Source organism: Macrobrachium nipponense, chromosome 8 (assembly GCF_015104395.2).
Source record: "Macrobrachium nipponense isolate FS-2020 chromosome 8, ASM1510439v2, whole genome shotgun sequence".
NCBI classification, from domain to species: domain Eukaryota; kingdom Metazoa; phylum Arthropoda; class Malacostraca; order Decapoda; family Palaemonidae; genus Macrobrachium; species Macrobrachium nipponense.
The window spans coordinates 20,873,640-20,879,148 of NC_087203.1; the positions used below are offsets into that span (position 1 = coordinate 20,873,640).

Here is a 5,509-nt window from a genome sequence, read left to right on the forward strand (position 1 = left end):
AGCTAGTGTCAATATTTTATCATTATTATTTGTATGATAATATACAATGAGTAGGATGTCCAACCTCCATCTGCATCTGTGACCTCACACAGACGATCAGGTATGGAATCTACAGTTTATATTATGTAACAGAAGTGTGGGTTATGTATTTGATTTCCCTGGAACGTGTTTTACGCAGATATTTTTTTTTTCTTTATCAAGCACGCTTCTACAATACATTTTCTTAACCTTACATGTCATGTCGTTTTCATTGTTGTATTTATTATTTGACGACATTATTGACTCTGTAATTGTTTTTAAATAGTATTTAATTGCTGTCATTATCGTCCGTATTAAACAGTATTATTTACATTTGTGTTATAAGGATACGTTCACACCAAATGCGTTGCCTATAGAAATGGGGCTGTTAGGATTTTCTGCTTTATTTCTATATTGGATTTCAATTTACGAATCAAGTTATGCTCAAATAAAATTGTACTCCTTTATACCTGATTTTCGCTTTTATATAGGACAAAATTTAGTATAATTAAATTTCGTTTTACCTTTTCTTTGTATGCATATGATATAAATTTAAAATCTTAAAACTTACCTATAGTTTTGAAAATCATTATGGTTGAGTAGTTGATTATTATATATAATATATAATATTTCTCTTGATGTCTCGGCTAATTCATTTAGAATGATATCTTTTAGTTATTTGGTTAAATCCAATAACAATAAAACGTAGCTTAGAAAAATGGTCATTTTTTGCTCAGTTCCAATTGCCCGCCTGTAGTTAGTATTGTTTTTCTTGTAGACAAAAAGGTAAATAAAGGAAAATCCCTAAATATATTTTAATAGATAAGACGATAAGAGACCAAACAAAAAAGATGCGTACTGCAAAAAGATCCCGTAAAAAAGAGAGAGAGAGAGAGAGAGAGAGAGAGAGAGAGAGAGAGAGAGAGAGAGAGAGAGAGAACTGCAGAAATTTATAACACCTAGAAACAAGGCATGATTGGAAATCTTTCAGAATGTTTCTTGCTATATTTTGATAAATCGAAATATCTCTTGTGAAATATTGAAAATCAAGGAAAAAGAGAGGGATATAGAGGAGAGTATATGAATTTGGTACTCCAGTTTGAAGAAAATGTGGCCTTACTTGGCCTGCCTTGGCAGCAGCTGTTGTGTGACGTTATTGTCTAGATGTTGTCTGAAATACGGAGAGAAGTCTAACGCAAGGATAGTCATGTTGTTTATAGGCTGCCTATTCACTGGTGAGGTTCCTCCTAATTACTGATGATGGAGGTGAACAGGCCAAGGAAATGGAATTGAACGAGAGAATTTCGGCCTTGCGAGACACCACACAGTACCAGAGAGAGCAGCAGTGAACTTGGACAGGATCATTTTTCAGCTGCAACAGAGGCTTGACTACAATGAAGACATTCAGAAGGCGGGCGGAAAGGAAGAAAGCACTCGTGTGATCCTGGCAAGAAAGGGCCCACTTATTCGAAGGTGAGACGTTGTTTCTGAAGGAGAACGATCAAGTGAAGAAGGAGAAGGACGTGCAGATATAGACCGAAGAAAGCGGCGCGGATGGCGAGGCTCGTCCAGGAACGAAAAGACGCGAACGAAAAGCGCTAATGCGACAGGAAGACGCCGAGGTCAGGTTCCAGCTCCTGCAGAAGGAAGTGGAAGATCTCACGAAGGAAACGTGTGTACTATATTATGAAGTTCAGGTTGCGAAACTGAAGAAAGAAAACGAGCTGAGGTGCCTTATAGAGGAAGGGAATCATCGCTTCAAGTCGCTGGATAGGAACACCGGTGTCCAGGGCGAACGGAACGACCAGTTGGAAGATGAGGTTCGACAGCTGCGAGGAGCGAAGGAGAAATCGGTTTGCCAGCTCAAGAACCACCAGGGAAATTACAGATGCCTGGAAAATGAAGGAGCAGCTGTCCATGTTCAAGGAATGGCGCGACCAAGTCTAAGCTGGCCTTGCGAGAGGGCTCAGATGTCAAAAATTTGAGGAGAATGTTTGTTGTATGGAAATTTTTTTTTTTTTTTTTTAATCAATAAAGTTTATTTACAAACTGCGATTTTCATTTACACATTATTTTTTTGCAGCAAATTTTGTTATTTACATAATAATTCGAGTTTAACTCGAATTTAAAGGACTTCTTTCATAAATCCATGTGTTAGAATTGATTTTAGTTTGCAATGGATTTTAGGAGTGAACTGCAATACTTTATTTTATATGGAAGGCTTGATGATGTTTATATGTAATAAGTTTGCTTGTTAATCGTTGAAGGATATGAAAGTTAGAGGGAAATAAGTATAAAATGTTTTGTAAGAGTTTTATTGATTCCTGAAAGGGAAAGGTAAATGTAAGGATTGGTGGAGTGCCAGGATTCGAAGCAGAAGATACAGAGAAGATTGGTGGAGTGCCAGGAAAAGCAGCGGATTCAGAGAAGATTGGTGGAGTGTCAGGAGAAGCAAACGATTGAGAGAAGATGGTGGAGTGCCAGGAGAAGCAGAGGATTGATGAGAAGATTGGTGGAGTGCCAGGAGAAGCAGAGAATTCAGAGAAGATTTCAGGGAGCGTCAGAAGAAGAAGCAATTCAGAATTCAAGAAGATTTGTGGAGTGCCAGGATAAGAAGCAGAGGATTCAGAGAAGCCCTGGAGAATTGAAAGGATTCAGTGGCATATTCTGGTTCTAAGGTTAAACAGAGGTGTTACTCTCTTAAGGGACGGCGGGCGAGGCCCGCCAGGCGTCCCGGGGACCGGCGGGCCTCCGCCCGCCAGGCGTCCCGGGGACCGGCGGGCCTCCGCCCGCCAGGCGTCCCAGGGACAGGCGGGCCACGCCCGCAGGCGTCCCGGGGACCGGCGGGCCTCCGACACAGGCTCCCAGGGGACCGGCGGGCCTCCGCCCGCCAGGCGTCCCGGGGACCGGCGGGCTCCGCCCGCCAGGCGTCCCAGGGACCGGCGGGCCCCGCCTCCGCCTGCCAGGCGTCCCGGGGACCGGCGGGCGGACGTCCCGGGGACCGGCGCGGGTCCCGGGGACCGGCTGTCCCGGGACCGGCGGGCCTCCGCCCGCCAGGGCGTCCCGGGGGCCGGCGGGCCTCCGCCCGCCAGGCGTCGGGGCGGGGACCTGGCGGCCTCCGCCTCCAGGCCGTCCCGGGGACCGGCGGGCCTCCGCCCGCCAGGCGTTTTCCCTCCTCCTCCTTTCCAAGGCCGTCAGGGGACCGGCGGGCCTCCGCCCGCCGGAGGCGTCCCGCCGGGGACCTGGCGGGCCTTCGCCCGCCAGGCGTCCCGTGGGGACGGGTTGGCGGGCAGGCGGCCCGCCAGGCGTTCCCGGGGACGGGCGGAGGCCCGCCCGCCAGGCGTCCCGGGGACGGGCAGGCAGCGGCCCGCCAGGCGTCCCGGGGACGGGCGGGCAGCGGCCCGCCAGGCGTCCCGGGGACGGGCGGGCAGCGGCCCGCCAGGCGTCCCGGGGACGGGCGGGCAGAGGCCCGCCAGGCGTCCCGGGGGACGGGCGGACAGGGTCCGCCAGGCGTCCCGGGGACGGGCGGCAGCGGCCCGCCAGGCATCCCGGGGACGGGACGGGCAGCGGCCCGCCAGGGCATCCGGGGACGGGCGGCGAGGCTCGCCAGGCGTCCCGGGACGGGCGGCGAGGCTCGCCAGGCGTCCCTGGGACGGGCAGCGAGGCTTGCCAGGCGTCCCACCTGGACGGGTGGGCGGGCCTTGACGGGTGGGCGGGCCCGGCCCGCTACGGGTTCCGGGAAGGGGCAGGTGAGGCCCCCCAGGTGTCTTGGGACTGGTCAGCCGGGCCCACCCAGGTTTCTCGGGCCTGCCCGTTTTGCCCACGAACGAGCTGGCGAGGCCCGCCAGGCGTCCCGGGACGGGCGGGCGCGGCCCGCCAGGCGTCCCTGGACGGGCGGGCGCGGCCAGCCAGGTGTCCCTGGACGGGCTGGCTTGGCCCGCCAGGTGTCCTGGGTCGGGCAGGTGCGGCCCGCCAGGTTTCTCGGGACGGGTGGGCGAGGTCTGCCAGGTGTCCCGGGACAGGTGAGTGATGCCCATCTCGCATCCAGGTTCCCGGTGGGTGAGGCCCGCAAGGTGTTCCTGGAATGGGTGGCCATCCCCGCCAGAAGTTCTGGGACGGGCAGGCTTGGCCTGCTGTCCTAGGAAACTTGTCTGGCCTCGCCCGTCCGTCCCGGACACCTGGCGGCCTCACCTGCCTGTCCTTTGACACCTGGTTGGCTTCGGCTTTCAGTCCCGGGATACCTGGAGGGCTTCACCCGCCCATCCCGGGAACGTGCAAGCGGTGTCCTGGGATGGGTGGGCAAGTCACGCCTGGTGTCTGGGGAATGGGCAATACCCATCAGGAGTCCCTGGACGGTCAGGGAAGGCCTGCAATTGGTCCACTTAATGCATCACATTTTGTGTGAATGCACCCTTGTTGTTTGTTATTACACTTATAAAAGTAACTACTTTTAAGGTTACTCTTTTTCTCTTTCTTGCTAGGCGTCCCAGGGCGGGCTGGCGAGGCCCGCAATTGGTCGACTCGACGTGGCGCATTTGTTGTGAACGCGCCCTTGTTGTTTGTTATTACACTTATAAAAGTAACTACTTTTACTGTACATCTAAATTGCCAGCATAAGATAGAGATAAACAGAAAATATATCATTAATGAGTTATACGTAGGGGTACCATTTCCAGTCAAGGATTCTACAGTTCCCCCTAATTCTCTCCATCCTCTTTAGCAATGTGACACTCATTACAGCGATTACACGGTGGATGCGTCTGTCCACATCGCTGCAGGTTATTCCGAGACTTACTGTCAATTAAGGCAACGAGGTAGGTTCTCAAGCAAACTATCTAATTCCTGTTTATAAAAATTATAAAAATAATCATCCTGTGTCTCTCGCTAGTGATGATGGTGTAATACACCGCTCTAAAGTATAGTGAGAGGAAGAAGTGTTTTGGTACCATGGCACACAATAGTTCGTTCCCTCCTGATCCAGAGCGAACACGAATCCGCGACTATGAAACCCCGAAGCAGTTGAACAAGTAACTAATTAAGCACCCAACAGACTGTTCACAAGATCGATACATAACTTTCACCAACAGTGTTAACGGTGGTGTTCTGTAATCTGCAAGCCACCTCGTATATATATATATATATATATATATATATATATATATATATATATATATATATATATATATATGTATATATATATATATATATATCATATAGATATATATATATGACACAGTCCAGACGTACAGGGCGTTTATTCACATGTTAAAAGAGATCAAGGGCAGGAACACGAAGAGATTCACATTATCCTTTAATCCTACGTTTCGTGACAACATCGCCACATCTTCAGGGATTTTTCTACAAAATAATGTATAAAATGTTAACATAAAATAAGAGCTGATCACAAGATCCAATAGTTGAAAAGTAAAATCAGTTTAATGTAAAATTACAACTCTCATACTTAAATTACATGCACACTTGATTAAAACAG

At 49.8% G+C, this 5,509-nt stretch overlaps 1 long non-coding RNA gene across 1 annotated transcript in view; it reads left to right on the top strand.

The window, feature by feature from the left end:
• Positions 1–688: 688 nt before the first annotated feature.
• The window catches only part of LOC135222623 (uncharacterized), a 243,414-nt gene continuing 238,593 nt past the window's right edge, over positions 689–5,509 (top strand). Inside the window, exon 1 of the long non-coding RNA XR_010316300.1 lies at positions 689–1,541. This is a non-coding gene — a long non-coding RNA (uncharacterized LOC135222623). The remainder of the gene's footprint in view (positions 1,542–5,509) is intronic.